This window comes from Hippopotamus amphibius, chromosome 8 (genome assembly GCF_030028045.1).
Source record: "Hippopotamus amphibius kiboko isolate mHipAmp2 chromosome 8, mHipAmp2.hap2, whole genome shotgun sequence".
Lineage (NCBI taxonomy): Eukaryota > Metazoa > Chordata > Mammalia > Artiodactyla > Hippopotamidae > Hippopotamus > Hippopotamus amphibius.
The window spans coordinates 90,412,679-90,434,023 of NC_080193.1; the positions used below are offsets into that span (position 1 = coordinate 90,412,679).

Consider the following 21,345-nt stretch of genomic DNA (forward strand, 5'->3'; position numbering starts at 1 on the left):
ACTTCTATCAGGCCAGTGGGGAGACCCTGCGGCCTCTGATTCCTCTTCCTCAAGAGGCCATCCTTCTCATGGAGATATGTACACGAATGTTCTTAGTAACCCCAAAGCAGAAGCAATCCATATCTTCATCAGCAGTAGAGTGGGTAATACATTATGACCTATTCACACAGTGTAATATTCTACGGCAATGAAAATGTTCAGACTTTTATGTAACAATCTGAACCCGTCGGTAATTATGTAACAATCTGAACTCGTCTGGTAATCAGTAATTGTGCTCTGCCGCATTTCCATCAAGGGAACTCTTGCCGGGCTCTCCTGCCACAGGACCTAGATTTGCTGTCCCCTCTCCCCTTAGCGCCTGTCTTTCAGCCCTCAGCCCACATACGGCACCCTCAGGGCAGCCTCCTGTTGGGTCACCAAGTCCTCTTCAAAGCAACAGTTTTATATATGTGCCTGCGTGATTATTTCACAAATATTTGTCTCCCCTGCTAGACCGTAAATAGGAACTAGTATCTGTTTTACTTGCCACGATGTCCGCTAGCATCTTGTATGGCGCTTGCATCCATCAATAGGTACTTGAATGAATGAATGAATGAGTGTATGGAAATATGGTCCTCTTCCTACACCCTGCTGAACAAATGGCTTAAGCCTGATTTCAGTAGAGCTATCACAGGGGCTGCTGTGCACTGGGGTATCTGGAATCTCCCACTCTCACGTCAACGAACACAGCCTCTCTTTTACTGATTACTTGTTTCAAATATTGTCATTCCTCACAGGATACATGTGAAGAAAAGGTTCCAGCTACTTTTTTTTTTTTTTTTTTTTTTCCAGCTACTTTTAAAAAAGTGTGTTTAAAAACCACAGTTCTAGACCTTGCCCTTCCTGTCAGCTATCCCTGGCTCCCTCCCATCTTCTCTTCCCTTCTTGCTTCCTCACAGAAACTTCCACAGAACTAATGCCTGGCAAAGGTTTAAAAATAGAAGCCCCTCTCCCTCCCCCTCTCCCTCCATTTCCTTTCCTTCCCATCCCCCCATAATTTGCTATAAAAAAGGAAACCGTCTGGATGTGCTCCACCGAAAAGACATGCTCTTCCTGACTAAATGAAACAGCATGCTGCTGTATCCCTCCAGCCTGGTGATCGAGGCCCCCTGAGTCACCGTGAGCATCCTGCCCCGCTGCCCTGGGGCATACACACACACACACCACATGACCACCTCATTCAGGTTTCCAGGTGGCACTCACAGGTACACACTGAAGTGAGCCTCTGAGGATCCCCTAAGGTGCTGCCAAAAGGAGCGCCTCCCAGGGGGTCCCCTGGGATGGCTGTGGGACCCACCTACTCAAGACGGGGAGAAAGAGAGTCACACTGCCTGGGAGGGCCTGAAGTCAGGTGGTAGTCTGGTGTGCTTTGTCAGCAGGGTAGGTATATGAGAGAGGAGAGGGAGAGAGATAGAGAGAGAGAGACAGAGAGAACAGGACCTAAGCAAGAGCCTGAAACGTGTCATGGGGTATGTATGCAGCCAGAGGACACTGTGCAATTATGAATGAAGATAGAGACACTGTGGCACAGCAGAAAAAGAATAAATAAAAGCTTTTAGCATCCAAAAGCTTAGTGTTCAATTCCCAGGTACATCACATAGCCGCTGCATGACATTGGGTGAAGGACCTCATTACTCCTGGCCTCTGTTCACTCATCTATAAAAGGGGATAACACTACTCACCTCTCAGCACTATTGTAGGCTTAAAGGAGAACACGTTTATTTGATGCCCACATGCACTAGCAGTTAATAAAGTACTCTTACTCTTACGTGGCAGGACACCTTCACTCCGATGGTATTTAGAAACAGTCAGTATAAGAAAAAGGAGAGTGGCTAAAAACTGCCTTCAGTAAAATTTATAATTTATTAAAACCTGGCAGAACACTCACAGCTTCTTAACAAAATTCAGATCTGCAAACTTTGATCCAGAAAAAAAATTAAATTTGGAAGGATTATAAAGGCCACAGAATAAAATTTTCAATGACAGAAGCTATAATTAGTGGATTTTAATATGGACCCAAACCAGATGAACTAATCAAATTGTTAACATATATTTTTACTTATAAAGTGATTTATCCCAATGAAAAGTTTCAATAACATTAAGTCAGAAGTAGAAAAAAGTGGAAACAGTTTAACTGCTCTGTATTAAAAAAGATTGATCAAAAATTACATTGGCTTAATGGATTTCTCTTTGGAAAATACATTTCAAAGAGTTTCACAATTCATATATATCGCCAAATGAAACTTTGCATTTATAAATACAAAATCAAAATGTCCTTGGGGTGCAAATGGCGAAATCAAAACAGTCTCTACCATGGTCATAATAATGATGGTGATGGTGACCATGAAAAATGTTTAGGTGAAAGAAGGGTGGGATGTGATTGGGTAGAGGTGTTGGGATGTCCTGATAAGAAAGGGGTGTTTAGATACAGGGGAGGCCAGAATAAGATGTATGTGGTCCCTCTGCCCCTTTATTCCTGAGTTTACACTGTGTCATTCCTCTGAGGGACTTAGGCAAAAGGAAAAGAGATGAGGATAGGAAAATGGTTGGCAATGGCCAGCCCTTGATTCCATGTGACTGGACCACCTAAGGCAGCTACCAGCACAAGTTGCTCAGTTTCCATATGGGTCTATGATAACTCTGGGGCTTCCTAGGTGGCGCAGTGGTTAAGAATCCGCCTGCCAATGCAGAGGTCATGGGTTCGATCCCAGCTCCAGGAAGATCCCACATGCCGCGGAACAACTAAGCCCATGTGCCCAAAAAAAAAAAAAAAAAAAAAGATGTGTATGATAACTCTGGGTTGAGAGGTGATGGGCCAAAGATTCATGGACTAGAGTTCTTTCCCTTAGAGTTTGAGTCTGTATGTGTAGATATTTGCTGACTTGGCTGGGGCCAAAGTGAGCCTGCCCAGCCATTCCTTGATGAGCCTTTTAGCAGCTCCTAAGCTCCCCAGTTTGGTTATGTCAGTCTATGTGCCCCTCTTCTCTGCCTCTCCTCCATTTTTCTTGCCTCTGGCATTTTTGTCTGAGGGCTAGATTCAGGGCAAGAAAGGTGATGCTCATGGTGAACAGGGATAAGGTTTTACTCCAGAAGAGGGAGGTGGGACAGGTAATGGGGGAAATCGTTGCAGAGGTGATGGAATAGGCACCATGACCACATGAACATTCAGACAAACCCACAGTGTACAACCTTGAACTTACATCTGCCTGTCCCCTCTCCTGGCTCCACACACATACGATTTTTACCAACACACATGCACATTGCCATACTTCGTGATCACCCTCCAATCTTTGGGGATGCCTCTTCATCATGGCTTGCACCCAGCTCTGCTCTCCTGCAGCTTGTAACAATATTTTATCACTCCTCCAGCAAGCATTCATGGATTAGAGCTTTGAAAAATGCAATGGGTAGACATCATGGGTGTGATAGTAAGCTCCCTATCACGGAGAGGCTGATGAATGACTAGAGGTGGCACACGTAGCATGCTTGCTTGCTGAGTTGAATGGTTTCCACGGAGTCAGTGAATGCTTTCCACACTGTTCTACAGTCTGAGTTGGCTGAAGAGGATTTAAAAAGCAAAGATCAACAGAATAAAACCAACAGAATAAAAATAAAAATAAATGATATTACCTTACAGAAATACATATCAAGAGTAGAGCATCTCTTTTGTCAGATGAGGGTTCAGGAAGAAAGAGGAAGGAAGGGGCTCTCCCCACTCGCCACTCCCCTGCAAGGTTGGGCTGAGGGCAGTCTGGAACCTTGATTTAATGACCTTTTGCTCTTGGTGATCATGTTCTGAAAAGCCATAACTCAGGTCAAGAAAACTTATAAAAATCAAGATAGAGATCAGAAAGCGGATTTATATTCACAGTGGAAGGCACTCCTTTTCAATACCTAGAGTGCTCATGTGCCCCCCGTCAACGGAGCTTGTTCTAGGATCTTATATGGCTGAGAAGTCAAACAAAGGATAAGAAGATTTGCTTAGTGACGTGGGGCCCTGAAGAAGTGAATCAGAGGCTCTTTAAAAATAATTTGGGTCAAGCAATAGAAATCGACCCTTCTCTGCTCTAGGAAGCAAATCTTTCCAGGGCCCTGAGGAGTCCCATGGCCACACATCTCTCCCTCTGCTGTGTTACAGATGCACAGCCCCAAACTGCTCTCTCTGGATCCTCTGCTTCAGGGCTCTGAGATGGGCTTGGCGTTTCCAGTGGTTGTTGCTGCCGCTTTCAGTAGATCTCTTCATCTGCCCAAGGAGCGTGCATACTTCAGTTACAAAGAGCTCCTGTCTCTATGCCTTTGGCCTAGTTCACCTTCAAGCAATTCCTAGAATCTCATGTTGAGTTGTTTTGTATGTACAGAGCCTTTACAGAATCTTAAGAAGTCAGACACTCTCAGAGACTGGTAGAGATTATTTAGTCCAATGCCCCCCATTTAAATGATGAGAAAACAGACTTGTCCAGTGCCAAGTGGAAGGGCCAGGACTCAAAGCCAGGCTTTCATCCCAGAGCTTCTTGTTCATCTCTTACACCATTAGGAATGCACCCACTTTGGGCATCACATGCTCTGGGGCACTAGTATTGCCTGCGGTATGTAATCTTACCCCCAGCCAAGTGGCCCAACCATGCTTTTCAGTACCTTACACAGCGGAAAAAGAAGTGGCTCTGTCTACAGGGACCCAGCCAATGTATTCCAGACACGAGAAAAGTAAGGAAAATCATCCCTTGAAGGGGTGAGCTGGTTTGGGCAACCAATTACTTCTTTAAGTGGCTGTCCTGCTAATTTCCCAAACATAAATGGTCCAAGTTGGAAGAGATTAAGCGTAGGAGCCTGGACACCCAGTTGTGATCTGGGGACCAGCTTTGGTGGGAGAAAATGCTGTTTCCAATACCCTGTTCTCTCTTCTAAAATCATGCATCAATTTCATCTTCTTCAGGCTCTTTTTCCCAAAGGTCAAGGATTTTCATCTGCTTTTTAAAGAGATGATGTTCTCACCATTTCAGAAAGGATGCTGTGTATTAGTCACTTCGTTCATTCTATGTTCTGAGCTTAAACCAGAAAGATGTCTTATTCCCCAATGAAGAGACAGGAGGTATGAATAGGGGGAGAAGGCAGTGAGAGTAGAAACTGAGGTGTGTATGTGTGTGTGTTGGTTAAAAATTAGCAGCTTGTCCTCATATCTTTGTAAATTACAAAATTCCATTTTCAACAGTCTCCTTCAATGCATCTCTCCTCCCGTAACTGAATTTGTGATACACTTTCAATAAAAATTTGATAATAAGAATCAAAACACAATAAAACTGTTTAGTAGTTATAGACGATGTTTTATTACTTTACGTTTTAAAGTATTGATGTAGCACAGTTTCCTTGAAAATTCTGAATTTCTACCAAGTTTTATCTCACAAAATAGTTTTCTGAAAGCATTGATTTCGCTTGTGTATTTTTTGTTTTTCTGTTGCTTTTCGCCAACAAGTTCATTATACCATCAGGTCAACAGAGCACGGGTGGGTCAATGACCAGCTCCACTCCCTCTTCAACTAAAAGTAACCATGAAAACACATTTATTGAGTCTCTGCATTATTCTAAGCTTTTAAATCTGATTATTCTTTCCAACAGTCCTATTAGATAAGTACTGCTATTGCCCTTATTTTAGTGGTGAGGAAAGCAAGGTACAGGGAGGCTAAACAACTTGGCCAACAGTCCCCTCAAACCACATCATGCATCATTGGGCATTTATATTAACGAACTCACACGGTTTTGTCTTTCAGAGTCACATCCACTGACCTACACGTCACCCCGTGTGTGTGTTCTAGGAATCGACATGGCAGAGAGAGCACACACACTGCCACCAGAACATGTCCTCCACAACGTTATCACGTTAATTTATTTAAGTGAGAAAATATTAACATTGCTTTGAAACAGCAGTACAGGAATGCTGGGCCATTGCTTCGGACCACGTGAATGGACAAATGGACACACACACGCTCACACTGGGGGGATACGCCTATATTTGGAGGGCTCTCTGAGGCGGGTGATACTGGTTTTCTTGGTTATACAAGTGATAGTAACCATGTAGTGTTTCTCTCATGAATGTCAGGGGAAGCACAGAGATGAGAAGGTTTGCAGGCTTGATGCTCCTGTGTTGACCACCCCAGGTGCACAGTGCGAGAGAGTCCTTGACCCTGGCTGGAGTCCAGCCCTGGAACTGGAGCAGTGGTGCTGCAGCCAGGATGGCCCCTGAATGTGGTGGGTCTTTGCTGCCATGCGCCTCCTCGGGGCCTTTCCTTTGAAGCTTCTCTCACCTGCTTTTGGGGGAGAGGACCATCTCTTTTGTGCACCTCCTGCCATGATGCTTTCACAGCCAATTAAAATTCTATTCCATTCCCAGCAAGGGAGCTGGCAGCTTTGGGTCTCCCCAGCAGGGAGGACTGGCTGCAATTAATGTCTCTTCTGGAGCCTGATTAGCTAAGGGGAGGCCAGGATGCTTATCCTACCCTCAAGGCCACCTTTAAATTAGGAAATGGAGGTTCTCCATCCTGTTGCCTCTATTCAGAGTCAACAGTTAATGCAAACGTGTTAACCCTTTCTAGTTCACTCTTGGGAGTGGAGCTGGATCAGAGAGCCAGAGATCATCTCTCAACTTCAGAGCCCCAGGAATAAAGAGAGGGGGGAAGACTCCTTGGTTCTCTTAGTACCCAAATTCCAAATCACCAGAATGAATTGAGAGCCTACTCTCTCAGGCACAGGCTAGGAGTTGGGGATTCAACAGAAGCCACAGGTGTAATGTTTAGTGTTATTATGTTGAAGCTTTGAGTTATTATGTGGAAGGTAATACATAAGAATAATGCATTTAAGAAAAAAAAAAAGAGAAAGTCCAAATGGTGGAAGAGGACAGGGAAATTAATTCGTATGGGAAGTTTACTGTACGCCAGACATTTTACATTTATTATAGCATGGAATCCTACAAAAACTGCATTTTTACAGATGATGGAACTAAGCTCAGAGAGATTAAGACAATTGTCCAAAGTCACAGAGCTAATGTGATAAATTGATTATACAAATGACCCTAGATCTTTTCTCTTTTTTAAAGATTTATTTATTAATTTATTAATTAATTTATTTTTGGCTGCATTGGATCTTCGTTGCTGCATGTGGGCTTTCTCTAGTTGTGGCGAGCAGGGGGCTGCTCTTTGTTGTGGTGCACGGGTGTCTCAGTGTGGTAGCTTCTCTTGCTGCAGAGCACGGGCTCTAGGCACATGGGCTCAGTAGTTGTGGCTCATGGGCTCTAGAGCGTAGGCTCAGTAGTTGTGGTGCTCAGGCTTAGTTGCTCTGCGGCATGTGGGATTTTCCCGGACCAGGGCTCGAACCCGTGTCCCCTGCATTGGTAGGCGGGTGGTTAACCACTGTTCCACCAGGGAAGTCCCTGGCCCTAGATCTTTATGCTTCTGTGTAGATCTTTATGCTCCTTTTGGTAATGCCTGCTCACACTGACTCTGGAATAGTCAGATAACTTCCTTTGCCCAATGGAACATTAGTAAATTTGATGTAAGCAGAGGCTTTAAAAGTGTTCGTGCATCAGGGCTTGCCCCCTCTTGTTGGTAGGAACCCTTCCCCCATCACGTGAGCAAGCCTGAGCAATCCTACTGGATGATGAGAAACATAAGCAGAGGTGGACCATCCCTCCTAGATCAGCCAGACTCTAGCCAACTCCAAGACGCACGAGCGAGCCCAGTCAAGACCAGCCAAAGCAGATCAGCAGGACCACTCGGCCAACTTCCAGCCTTGTGAAAAATAGTAAATGGTTATATTTTAAGCCATTAATTTTGGGGCACACATGCAGGAGCATAGTTAGCAGCTTGAACTAACTGACACAGCTAATAAATGGCTGAGTCAGAGGTATTTGATCTAGAAGCATGTGCACCGTCCACTTGTCATGAAAAGATAGGAAAAGGCTGAAATTGTAGCAGGGAAAATACAGGGTAGATTATGATACATTTTTAACAACAAAGTTGCCCAGTCACACAGGGGTGTGGCATTCTCATATGTAGGAATCTCAGAAGCGGTGGGCAATTATCCAGGTTCAGGGTCTTAAGTGTGGGACCCTTTGGACCCAGGTGCCTTAGGCGTGTAGCTTGCCATCTCAGAGACTGGGCTATGCTGAGACTCCTGACAAGAACACTCTGAGTCATCCCATCATCCACCAGTTCCTTGGAGCAGGAACACCCCACAGCACCCAGGCTAAGACTCTGCAGCCTCCAGCTGCCTGAGTGCCCCAACCCCGGTTCTCTTTCATGACTGAGACTCTCCCCCAAGATTGCCTAGGCTGCAATGCTGCAAGTTCCTGACTCAGCCCCAATCCTGAAGCCACCTACTGCGTTCCCTACAATGGAAAGAAAGGTAGAGAGGAACAGACTGCCTGCATTTCTGAGCCTTCCTTCTCAGGGTCATAGTCATGGCACTACTGACAGTTGTTTATGAGAACGTGGAGAAAGGACAAGACCTTAAATGCGGGTCAGTAGCAGCAGGTGCGGACACACTACGAGGGGAAGCTGGGGTGCAGTGAGAGAGCAGCACTGACATATACACACGTCAAAATGTGAAATAGGTGGCTAGTGGGAAGCTGCTGCAGAGCACAGGGAGATCAGCTCGATGCTCGGTGAAGACCTAAAGGGGTGGGATAGGGAGAGTGGGAGGGAGGCCTAAGAGGGAGGGGATATGGGGATATATGTATACATATAGCTGATTCACTTTGTTGTACAACAGAAACTAGCACGATACTGGAAAGCAATTATACTCCAATAACAATTAAAAATTAAAAAAAGAAATATACTGAAATATAATTTTAGAAAAAAGAATATGGATGTAGTGGAGCCAAAATAGCTCAGTTGGGAGAGCATTAGAATGAAGAAGAATAGGCACGGAAACTGGCATCATCTTCCTAAAGACCAGTTTGGACTTCAGAGTGCATTAAGAGCCTTAACAATGTTCAGGCCCTTTGAATTAGTAATTCCGTTCCACACCTGTCTTCTAAGGAAATAATCATGGATGTGATGCACGAAATCATGGATCGCCATGAGAAATTTTTCATGACATAGGGCAAGTGAAAAAATACTAGTTTAAAACTGGCTGTATGGCCTCCCTTGTGGCGCTATGGTTGAGAATCTGCCCACCAATGCAGGGGACACAGGTTCGATCCCTGGCCTGGGAAGACCCCACACGCCGCAGAGCAACTAAACCCATGCACCACAACTACTGAGCCTGCGGTCTGGAGCCCTCGAGCCACAACAACTGAGCCCGCGTACCACAACTACTGAAGCCTGCACGCCTAGAGTCCGTGCTCTGCAACAAGAGAACCCACCGCACTGAGAAGCCTGCCCACTGCAAGAAAGAGTGGCCCCTGTGTGACGCAACTAGAGAAAGGCTGTGCGCAGCAATGAAAACCCAACGCAGCCAATTAAAAAAAAAAAAAAAACTGGCTGTAAATTATGTTCCTGATTTGAGGGAAGTTACGTGTGCAAGTGGGGGGAGGGGGCTATAGTTACAAGGATATTTTTGATTTATTATAAATCTCTGCATATTTTTTCCCAGTCTCCAGACATGTGGACCCTCGGCTGTCTTGGACATAGCAGGGAAACTTGCCTTAAAAACCTAAGAGGCTGGTGAAGGTCTAGAAAAAAAGTGGTCGAAATGATGCATGACATGAGAACAGGATTTAAAAATAGAATTTTTCAGTGTGGCTGGACCACTGCTGAGGATAAGATGAATGAAGTTTTAAACAATCATGAAGGTTAAGCAGAGAGAGAACATGGAATGGGTTGCCAAATCCCGGAAAACAATTGTTTTGAAACAAGCCTTGATTTCTTGTTTCACCACCTTGTCACCTGAAAAAGGTTAAAGGCAAATAAAATAAAAACCCACTAATTAAGTGAAATGCAGGCCTACCTAAACACCGTGGTGAAGGCTGAGCATCTGGATAGGTTTGAGGAAGTGTGTCCTACCGTGTGTGTCTCCCCGGCAGGTGCCGGAGAGCCAGAGCTCTACCAAGGCTGCTGAACGGTCCCTAAAAGGAGGCTGTGGGCTACAGTTGCCATTTTTTGGAGGGAAGCACTGCCGGTCTGTAAATATCCCCCCCAACCTTTTAGTGTAGAGGCTTGGGCTGTTCTGTGAGCTTTGGCCTTGCCCTGCTTTGGTTTTCATCATACGGGTCTAAAAGGGAAAACTGGCAGCACTGGTAAGCACAGGAGACTCTGGGGTTCCCCTCCCCAGTGTTATCCCAAACAGGAGCATCCCATCTGTCAAGGATGGTGTTGACAGGCAGTCTGACCAGAGGTTGGAGGCTGGAGAGGAAGATCTTTGAAGACCACCCCCCTTCTCAGCTCCAGAAGTAAGGGATACAGAATTCTTTCAAACAAAAAGTAAAATTGCCAAGATGACAGAAGCTACAACCACTTGGAGCAACTTAGCAGAAGCTTGGAGTCAACAGACTGGCGTCTATTCACACGCCATAGTAATTCCAATTCTCCTTAGCAGGCTTATCCTGACAGAGAACAGGAGCCAAGACTTCAGGAATAGTATGCTTCCTTGAGAGGTGTGAAAAGAACTGGGCTGAACTTGCGGCAGACTCTGGAGTGGGTATCACACCGTGAGAGGCGTCAATATTGCAGTGATGTGGGACCGACTCTGAAGCTCTGAACCCAGAGAGGAAGGGGTCTGTCATTTTTTCCTGTTTCAATGTTGCCCCAAGCCACCACCCTAGGAAAGGCCACTGCCCTCTCTGGGTTTCAGGTTTTTTCAGCCTGAATGGAATATAATCTGAAACAAAGTTCATCATGAAGGAGAAATATAAGTCCTATACAGAGAAAGAATTGAAAAGCATTTCAATGTTTACTGCAGCCTCTTTAAAAAGCAGGCAGAGGAAATTATAAAGCAAAAATCTCCGTTTCCCCCTCATACTTCCCTTTCCTTGCTAAGCTCTCTATTACAGAGATCATATTAGCCGCTCTGCCCTCCTTCCCTGCACTTCCAAGGGCATTGCAAAGCTCTCATTTGGGCCATGAACACACAAGTTCATGGCCTTATCTGAAAGAGAAGTGGTAGCTGCAAACACTCACAGCTTAAGACCTTTTCTTTATCCCATATCAGGAGGTAGAAACACACGCAAGTGAGGGAAGAAGACTCCAGGAGGGACAGGTCTTAAGAAACACTGAGACATCCAGGTAGATGGAGAGCTGGGGTATCTGTTTTGTCCTTCTCTCTCCCTGCAATAAGAGGGCACTTAGCAGCACCTGGAGACTCCTGGCCTTCATCACACTGTTATTACCTGTACTCGTTATCCAGGCTCCCAGGCAGCTTAAGTGCTCACAGGCTTCAGACGGATGGGTTTCATTTACAAGGTGGTAAACTGAGGTGCTTGGTTAAGGCAACAAACTGCAGAGATCCCTCATCCACAGGGCAAGAGAGCAGCCTTGTCTGCCTCCCTCCTTTGGTTACGGTGTGAAGAGATTCAGGAAGGAGAGAAGGGCACATGAGTGACAACACACAGTGACCTACGATGAGCTCTTACTGCGTGTCAGGCAGGGTTCTAAGTACCCCTCATTGTGCACTATCTCATTTAATCCTCACGACACCCTGGGGAGCCAGAAGTATCTTTGGTCTCACGTCACCTCTGAGCAAACTTGCCAAGGTCACACAGGTAAGCAACGGCAGAGCAAGGATGCAAACCAGCCAGCCTGGGTCCACTGGCCCCAGCAGCCGTGCTCTACCACCTCATGCATGTCAAGTGCTTAGAACAACATCTGGCCCCTGGCACATATTGGGTGAGTGTGAATTAGTAAGAGAGGCAGCCACAGTGGCTGACATGTTTGTAAAGCAGTGTAGATGCAGATGGCAGGACTGGGGCTGAGTGGGTAGGTAACTTGCACAACGTCCCTCACCTAGTAAGTGGAAGAACCAAGATTTGGGCCCAGCAGTCAAAGCTTGCATATAGGTCTTGGCACAGAGTAAGTGCTCAGTAAGTTTTAGCTATTGGTATTTATTTTCATCTTTTATTTTCATCTGAGTCTTAGAGTGATGTAGGAGACAGAAGGTTTGCTAAAGAGTGTCTGGTCCAGAGCTTCACAAATGAGTCTTAGCCAACCTTGCTTCGAGAGAGGAAGAGTGGGTCTACATGGAATCAGAATCTCTGCAGTAAAGCCTGGGAATCTGAACACTTAGTAAGATTTCCAGGTGATTCTTATGTATGTGAAATTCTGAGAACCAAGCAATCAAGGCTTAGATAGCTTAAACCCACGTCACCAGCTAGAGGATGGCAGAGCTGGGAAGGATACCCAGGAAAGACCCTACCTTTTTTGCTTTGTACGAGTCAGCCATATATAAGGTTCTAAGTGCCTAGGGCCATGATTCAGAACATCTGTGAAGTATAACACGTCATCATAGCTCGTTTACACTTGTAACCTCTGCTGCATCCTAGAAACACATCGAATGAGACATCAAGTACCATGACTGAAAGTTAATTTCACCACAACCCCTTCAAAATACGTGAGGTTTTCACACCGCGGAAGCTGGGTATCCCTCTGCTCGTGTGCAGGGACTAAGGACGGCTGACCCCAGGAGGTGACTGAGTAATTACCCCTCACCTTGCCACTGACTTGTGCCCTTGGCTTGGCCTGACGTGTGGGAAAGAAACAGAACACGGTGACCTGGAATCTCCAAAATTGCAGCCCGGTGGCCTGGACCCTTGGAAACAGGCCCAGCCCACTACCGTAGGCAAAGAGCCCAATTCCAGCCAGCCAGGTTTATCCGAGTTATGTGTTTCTATTAAGTCAGGCGAAGGACTGAGGGCAAATCAGCCTTTAATTTTAGCTCTTTGGTAACAGTGGAGATGGTGATGGTACATTGTACAGAAAGACACACGGACAGTCTATGGCAGACTGAGGGCATTAGAAACAGACATGATTGTGAATATCCACACAAAATACGACCTCCTTTCTTCCCGCCGGCCCTTGTGGAGCTTGCTTTGTTTATTATGCAGATCATGTTTGACTTTAAGGAATTGGATGTTATTTAAATTCAATTATTGTGAGGTTAAGTTCTTCTTCCTAGTACCAGTTGAGTAAATTTAGAGGCAGTTAGAGGGAATAGGTACATTTGTCTTATACCAGTTAAATTATAGAGAGAAAAGCACTGCAGGGATAAAATAATTATCATGAAAATAGAAAAACATGGTTTGGAGGGTTTGGTTTGAGCTTGTGTGTTTGTTTTCCATGTCTCTTTCTGTAACCTGCTTTTTGAACTGATGAACAAGAAAGCTGGAAATTTTTCCATGAAGAGGGAGGCAGATTATGTGTGTGTGGTGTTTGTGAAAGGAAGCTGCTGGTATGAGAAAACTAAAAATAATTAGGTGGTTAATTGAATTTAATGTAGACAACTAGAGCTCATTAAGGCCCTAAATCTTTTTTTTTTCTGCTTAGTAATACAGTTCTTTCTTTTTTCAATTGAATTATCTTGCAGCAGTTCTCTATTTACTCTACCAGTGTTGAGACACTGTTAGTCTCCTAAAGCCAGGGTTTGGCCTTGGTGTGTTGAGAGGGGAAGTGAGAAGCTCCGGGCCTGGCTGCAAAGGGAGCATGGAAAGTGCTGTGGAGGAGTGGCCAGAAGGGCTCCAGCCAGAAAACAAATTGCCTCCCGTACACTGCTTGACACAACATGCAAAGAATTCAGAACGGCTTGTCTGTGTGTAATAACGGATTCTGGACCATGGGGACCTTTGAAGGTCATCATGCCAATCAGCCTGCCTCCCAGAGAGAAGGGGACACTTGCTTTATGATCCACCTGGGTGGCAGGAACCACACCCCCTCCTATTTATCTACCACAACCTTCACTGGTAAGAAGGTCTTCATGATAGGTCATCTTTCTTGATCCCAATTCTGGGATACAGTGACCTCTGGCGGGTCTGTGGAATCAAGAAATCACAGCCTGGCATCTTGCAGGAAGCAGACACTGGAAGCTTCTAGGTTTTCCTTCAGTTCACTGGCCCCATCTGTGGTCCCCCTTTGTCTCCTCCTTCCCAGCTCTGTTCCCCCAACCCAGATCACGGCTGCACAAATAGTTGGTCGATACCTTGAACCGGTTTCGTTGTGCCCATAAAGTTGGGAGAATGTGTTATTGATAAGCCTTCCTGCTAGCTGGTGCCCCAGAATATAGTACCAAAGAGTTCTTTGTTTCCCTGTCAACTCTCCTTCATAGAGACTACCTAGGATGGACACTGAGGAGTCTCTACTTCCCTTGGCATCCCTCCTCGTGCTCCTCCCCAATCTCAATGAACTTTCCTATTCCTGTGCTCATTCCTTCTACTCCAACACACACAGGTTCTACTCCACTCAGGAGGGGAAATTCTGATTTTAAGGCTTTAGGTTCTCTGAGTCTTCCCTGTGGAGCATCTATGAGGCAAGTGAAATTTTCCTTATTAATACAGACTACATCTCAGAGAAAACTTTAATGTGTTCCTATGCTTATAAAAATCTCTGTCTCCTTTTTTTTTTTAAAATTTGGCCGTGCCACGCTGCTTGCAGGATCTTAGTTCCCTAACCAGGGATTGAACCTGCATCCGCAGCAGTGAGAGCGCAGAGTCCTAACCACTGGACAGCCAGGGAACTCCCCAAAATCACTGTCTCTTAATTGGGACTTAAAAAATGTCTCCCCTGCTGCCAAGGGTGGGAGTGTGAGGAGAGAGTGAGAGGGGCAGTTAAAACCTTTCTGTCCCAACCCACCACCACCACCACCAGCACCACCACCACATCAATTAATACCCAATGAACACTGCCTGGAATTGGGTTCGGAGGAGAGGGGCAAAGGGGAAAAGTGTTTCTGCCTTTGCGTTTATGTTAATAGGGGTCCAGCAAGGCCATCTCTCTTGTCAGGGCTGGAAAGGTAAGGAGGTGATGAAAAGGCTGCTGGGGTGGAAGAAGAGATGGGAAGCAGGTGACACTGGAGTTGGGTGGAGATGCTGTGGGCGTGGGCAGCCCGATGGACGGAACTGGCTTCAGAGCCTCACCCTGGCTTTCTCCTGAGCAAGTAACATCCTGAGTGGGTATCATCACATAGTAAAGCAGGAGAAATCATTATCAGCCTCATCCAGTTGTTGAGGTAGTAGATGATACAACGTCTACAAAAGTATTTTTTCAGAACTGTGAGATGTTTATAACATTAGGATTATTAAGAAGGGAATCTTCTTCAAAGGAGGGAGGGTGGGAGGGAGGGCACTGGTCAGTGTTTGAAGCAGGTGAGAAGGTGGCCTTAGAGACGAGGAGCTCAGCCATAACCCCTATTATGACCCTTTCCATACTAGCCTAGCACTCACTGAGACCTTAACGTGTGCCAGGCAGGGTGCCAAATGTACTCTCCCCCCGTTTCACAGATGAGCCGTTGTATTTTGATAGAGAGGACCCTCGGTGCTGCCAGCAATTCTACTTTATTTTTTTAATCTAATCACTCTTAAACTCTCCCACATGAGTATTTTATACGGATTCTCAGACCTCCAATACCTCCTCTCCCACCTTCACTCTCAGTCCATGGCTTTGCTTCATCTAGAAGATGTTAGAAATTGAAAAAAAAAAACTTGCCAAATCTGTGGCTAATCCTCAGTTCTCACCCACCTGGACCCATCAGCAGCTTTTGACAGGGCTGATCACTCCCTCTTTCTTGAAAGACTTCATCTTCTTTGTCGGCTTTTGGAACATCACGTTCTTGTCTCAGCCCACTGATCTTCTTTCTCAAGCTCTTCTGGTTCTTTCCCATCTCCCATCTCCTAAGCTCCGACATCTTGGCATCCTCCAGGAAGCAGTCCTGGTATCCCTCCCTTTTCCCACCTGTGCTCACTCCTGGGCTCGTGGCTTTAAACACCATCTGCACACCAGTGACTCTCAAACGTACATCTTGAGCCTGGACCTCTCCCCGAAACTCCAGGCTAATATATATTGCCGTCTCTATTTGATGCCTCCATTTGGATATTTAACAGGCATCTCAAAATTGACACATCCCCAAATGAGCTCCCAAGCTGGCCCTCCCTCAGTCTTTCCCATCTCAATTGAAGACAACTCTCCAGCCCTCTCATGGCTCAGATCTTTACCATCCTTGACTTTTCTCCTCTTATCCAACACACCCAATCCATCAGCAAATCTTAATATCTGTATCTTCAAAAGTATACACAGAAACCATTTCTCAGAACTTCTACTGCTACCCTACTGGTCCAAAACACCATCACTGCTCACCTGGATCACTGCAACAGCCTCCTGGCTCCCTACTTGGCCCTTATTCCTTCTAGTCTACTTTCAACACAGCAGCTGGAGGGATCCCATCAAACATGGTCAGATCATGTCACTCTCCTCTGCTCAAAACACACTCACGATTTCCCGTCCCATTCACAAGACATGCCAAATCCTTGAAACAGCCCACCAGCCTGGTCTGGTTTATCCCCCCATTCTTGATCCCCATTATGTCTCTGACCTCATCTCCTAATCTCCGTCCTTCCATTCACTCTAGCCCAGACACCAGCCTCTTTGGTGTCCCTAGAACCTGCTAGGCATGCTTCTGTCTCAGGGCCTTGGCACTTGACATTCCCTCTGTCCAGAATGCTCAGGTCCCATATACCTGCATGACTTGCTCCCTCATCATCCTCAAGTCTTCACTCAAATGTCTCCAATTTTAGAATTTCAACCTGTCCCCTGCCTGGTATTCCACGTTCCTGTTCCCTGCCTTTTTTTTTCTCAATAGCACATAACGGCATCTCAGGTACTTACGGTTTACTTGTGTATCTTTTTTTAATGTCTGTCTCTCTTGACTAGAGAATTCTAGTTAGTAACGTTCACTACTGTATCCCTGTCACCTGGAACTGAACTTGGAACACACTAGATGTATATTTGATGAATAAAGGAATGATTGAATGAGGCCCAGAGAGGTTAAGCAACTTGCCCAGGGTTACACAGATTATAAGAGCCTGGATAGACCTGAGTCTGTCTGGGGTTAGAGTCCAAAATCTTAGCCACCATGTTAGTCTCAGTAAAGGGAAATGTCCCTAACTGCACCCCAAGGCTGGTATGTCTATTGTCTCCTTTGTTCTGATCACCCAGAGCTGCAAACTACAGCAGGACTGCGGCTGTCTATGCTTTGTTAGACTATTTTTTTCTTTCTGCTCAGTGGCAAGGATGCCTGGTGCCCATGTGGATGGAAGGGGAAGTCTTTGGTTTACCTGTCACTGCCATGGCAACTAGGTAACCTAAGGACTCCAGAAGCAAATCCTTTCAGATTGAGAGGTGAGAAAAACTGAAGCATGGCAGAAATAAACAGAGAGAAATCTGTGAATGGAGAAGTGACTGGAGTCTCGCGCCTGCAGCCTGCTGCGTCATTTGGCAGGAAGGAGAACCCAACCTCGTCCCTCCCCCCCCCACCAGCTCAGCCACAGCCAAGGGCTATGGCTCACCTTGTCCTGCCTCTAGCGTGACCCCACTTAACCCATCTGAGCAGCCTTCTGTTCAGCCCTTCCAGGGATGGGGGCCCCCAACACTCTCAGTGATCCCTGGTAACACAGAAGACAGTCCTGGGCCAGAAGCTGGGGGACCTGTGTTCCGACCCCTTATCCATCTCAGCAGGGTGGACTCTCTTAGGCATTTGTTTCTTCTCAACCTCCCTCCAGGCTCAGTTGACCCTTTACTTAAGGCATGGCTCCCATCTTACCCATCTGATCGTGGGAGCATAGAATAGAGGTGTAGTAGAAAAAACTATGAAATTAAATTTCTTATGGAAAGGTGAGTTAGAATTGTAATATTTTCACAAGAGGACTTACTTGGGCCAGGCTCTATGTCTAGCACTTTGAATGCATGATCTCATTCCATTCTTACATCCAGACTTTGACGAGGTAAGAGATGCCTGTAATGGAAAGATGAAGAAGCAGAGCCTCAGAGAAGTTAAGAGACTTGCTCAAGTTTACACAGCCAGTAAGCACTGAAGAGGCATTTAAACCTACGGAGTTGGTCTCCAAAAACTGTGCTTTTCACCCCTCCCTTACACTGGGTCCCATGGGGGCCAGGGGATTAGAGAAGATCCAATTTTTCTAGCCTTAGTCATTCCCAGGGTTGTCTCTGGGCCCCAAAGCTCTGGGCAGATCATTGAGGAAGTGTCTGGTGCCCTTTGCATTTAATGAGCCTCTTTGATCTGTGGAGTCAGCTGAGCACTGCGGACAAGACTGTGATAATTCTCCTGCCCAAAGTCTGGACCCTCAGGAGCTGGGCCAGAGGGGGCCGTCCTCTGCCTTGTGCCCATCCAGCCAGTAAACACACATTTATTGTGCAACTATGACGTGCCCAGCCCTAGGGCATATGCAGGAGCACCCCAAATCCCGAGGGAAACAACTGAAGAATGAGTAAGGGCCACACTGTGGGTGAGAGAAGACAGGTCCCAAGCTGGCAGTTATGGGACACTTGGTGGGAGGGCTGAGGCTGGACCAGGGAGGGAGAGACACAGAAGAGACCCATGGGCACAGACGCGGGAGAGACAGCAGGGACCCGAGTGCAAGCGGCGGACGAGCAAGGTGTGATGGGAAACTCAGAGTCTGATGTCAGAAAGACCTGGCTTGACATTCTGGCCATGCCACTGGCTGGCTGAGTGACCCTGAGTTGGTCATTTAACCTTTCTCTTCAATAGGGAATCTCTGTATGTCAAGAGATGTTTACCACCTCAATTTCCATGTTCTACCATTTCAGCTTTTCATAGAGTTTACTGCAAAGAACACCTTCCTTCAGTCTAACCTGAATCTGTCTAGCTGTTAGCTCATTTCTATTTCTCCTTTCTTGAAGAAGCACAGGCGGACCAGTCAAAGATGGTACAGTGTTCAGGTTCAGGCCTCTTAGAAGTCCTAAACACAAAAGAGATTATGGACCTCTTGCCCAATGTACATAAAAATATGCTAAATCAGAAAATAAAAAACTTACATGAATGCCAAGGTTAAAATAGCTTCTTTGCAGATTTTTTTTTCTAAAATCCTGGATCATTTCCTTTATCAAAGTTAAACTTTTCTAACAGCTTCGGTGTCCTCGCTTTCTAGTATTTGTGGCACCCAAAGAAAGTCCCTATTCTGCTTTTTGCATTGTCCAGTGCCAAGGAAAAGGGTGGGGGAATAGGAGCTCCGGGGAAAACTGCATACCTTTGGCCTCTTGGCCTGTGGTTAGGCACTGGAACCAGGCCAGGTCATGCTTCCTCCTTTTCCAGATACCTCGGGGGCTCCAGTGATGGTGCCACATCCAGAGCCACGATGGAGAGCCCAGGTCTCGTTATCGGTTATGCCTGGCCAGCGGTTCTACCTCCCCTGTCTCGTGATGGCCGTCTGGAAGGCAAGGAGAACAGCCTTTGCTGTTGCCTGGCACTGTTGCCAGGGACCGGAAGTAATGTCTCTTACCTGACTGGCAACTTGACATGCCTGCCTAACAACCCGATTAATCAAAGCCAGCTCATCCTGTTAGAATTAATGAGCCTAGGAAATGCTGCCATGAATAATGAGGGCTTTTGCCCCTCCCTCACACCTCTCCCCACCCTCCCTCCCCCTCCTATTTTTTTCTCGGAACCACACAGCAGCTACTCAATACCAAGGGCCTCAATGGGTGTGGTGAGCGCCGGCAATGTGGGCATCTCCTGCCTGTTCTACTCCTCTCCCTGGAGCCACGGCTGCCCACCTGGAGCCAGAGGCTGGCCATGTCCCCGAGGAGCAAAGCCTCTTATTCATCAAGCAGCTATGTGTGCCCTGAACTGTTAAAGTTGGGTGGAGCGTGGGACATCCCTGGCGCTCCAGTGGTTAAGACTCTGTGCTTCCACTGCAGGGGGTGTGGGTTCGATCCCTGGTCGGGAAAATAAGATCCCACATGCCGCGTGGCACTGCCACCAAAAAAAAAAGTTGTATGGAGCGTCTAGTTGTTTCAGGCACTGTTCTAGGTGCTAAGGGTGCAAAGATGGATATAAGATACATATTGGTGCTGTGAGGGGTCACAGTGTAGTGACCCAGAGACACACGGGGAAGTGCTTTCACAGCAGGTATGGGAAGGAAACTGGAGCACACGCCTGACTTATGTTTTTACTTACTCAAACACAAAGGTTGTGAGGGCCTACTTGGAGTAGGCCAGGCAATAGGGGAATGGGGTGCAAAGATGAATGACACCCCCCCCATACCTGCCTTCCAGGGCTCCCCTGGGAGGTAGACAGGCATGTGCAGAGAGCCTCGTATGGTTGTGCGGACAAGGGTGCTCAGTGATCAAGGCACTGCGCTCAACCTGGAGAAATCAGGGATGACTCCCTGCAGGAGGTGGCTTTGGAACCATCATGAAGACAGAGAAGAAGTTTGACAGGCATACCAAGTGTAAAAGGACACTCTAGACCTCATCCAGGCCAAGGTTTAGTCTTTGAATGATAGAAGTTTAAGTGAAAGGGAAAGATGATTCTAGGCATCTTGGAAGGAAACAACAGATTCTACAGTCTACAGCAAAAAGCATGATTAAATATACAAATGAAGATCTGTAACATATCAGGAGCTCCTGTGCCTGCTTATTCAAAGTTGGGAAGAAGATGTGGTTTCCTGAAGAGTGAAAGCCCCAAACTAGCAGGGCCTTGGTTTAAGTGGCCATATCCTAAACACATCAGCGCGGGGCTTAGGAAAGGGGGCTGTGCGTGCCAGCTCCCGGGTCCTTCAGTAGGAGCGAGGCCGAAGGCAGTTTCCCAAAATAGATGAGTTGGGGGAGGGAGGGCATAGGAGGTAAGGAAAGGGGAGCCACAGGTCAGAAGGGATTGGGTGGACCCCACCGCTAAAGTCCCCGAGAAGGTAAATGAAGGCCTTAGGTGGATACAAGTCAGCGAGCAGAAATGATAGACCCTGAGCGAGGAGGGAGAAAAAGAACACACAGCGGGAGAGAGGGGAAAGGGAGGGGAGAGGAGAGAAGAGGAGTGGGGGAGGGAGGCTCAAGGAGGCACCCTGGGGCGGTAGCATCAGGCCCGGCAGGCAGCAGATGCAGGCTTCCGTGATGGTCGCGTGATGTATGGTCGTGTGCTCTGGAGACTGAGCCCAGCTCGGTGGTCCACTCATAAGGGGCTTCAAGTCTGGCCGCCATCTTTGCCTCCCTGCTTGAGGCCTGCCCCAGGCTGGGCTTCCCAGTCACTCCCAGCCCGGCCCACGTGACATGCCCAGAGGGCCCCATGCCTTCAGAGAGGGCATCTGCCCAGCCTCCTGGGTCCCCAGGATTCAGGCCTACCTGCTATGGTTTTGTCACTCTGGGG

The 21,345-nt window shown here is 46.8% G+C and overlaps 1 protein-coding gene and 1 long non-coding RNA gene across 2 annotated transcripts in view; one reads left to right on the forward strand and one right to left on the reverse strand.

Annotated features, from left to right (window-relative positions):
* The window catches only part of MARCHF4 (membrane associated ring-CH-type finger 4), a 98,519-nt gene that overhangs the window by 55,587 nt on the left and 21,587 nt on the right, over positions 1–21,345 (forward strand). The gene's annotated exons all lie outside the window — the stretch shown is intronic.
* On the reverse strand, positions 12,886–19,453 carry LOC130858385 (uncharacterized). Its single transcript, XR_009055048.1, has 3 exons — positions 19,232–19,453; positions 17,876–17,958; positions 12,886–13,133 (listed from the first exon to the last, which is right to left on the reverse strand). It is a non-coding gene; the product is annotated as an uncharacterized LOC130858385 (long non-coding RNA).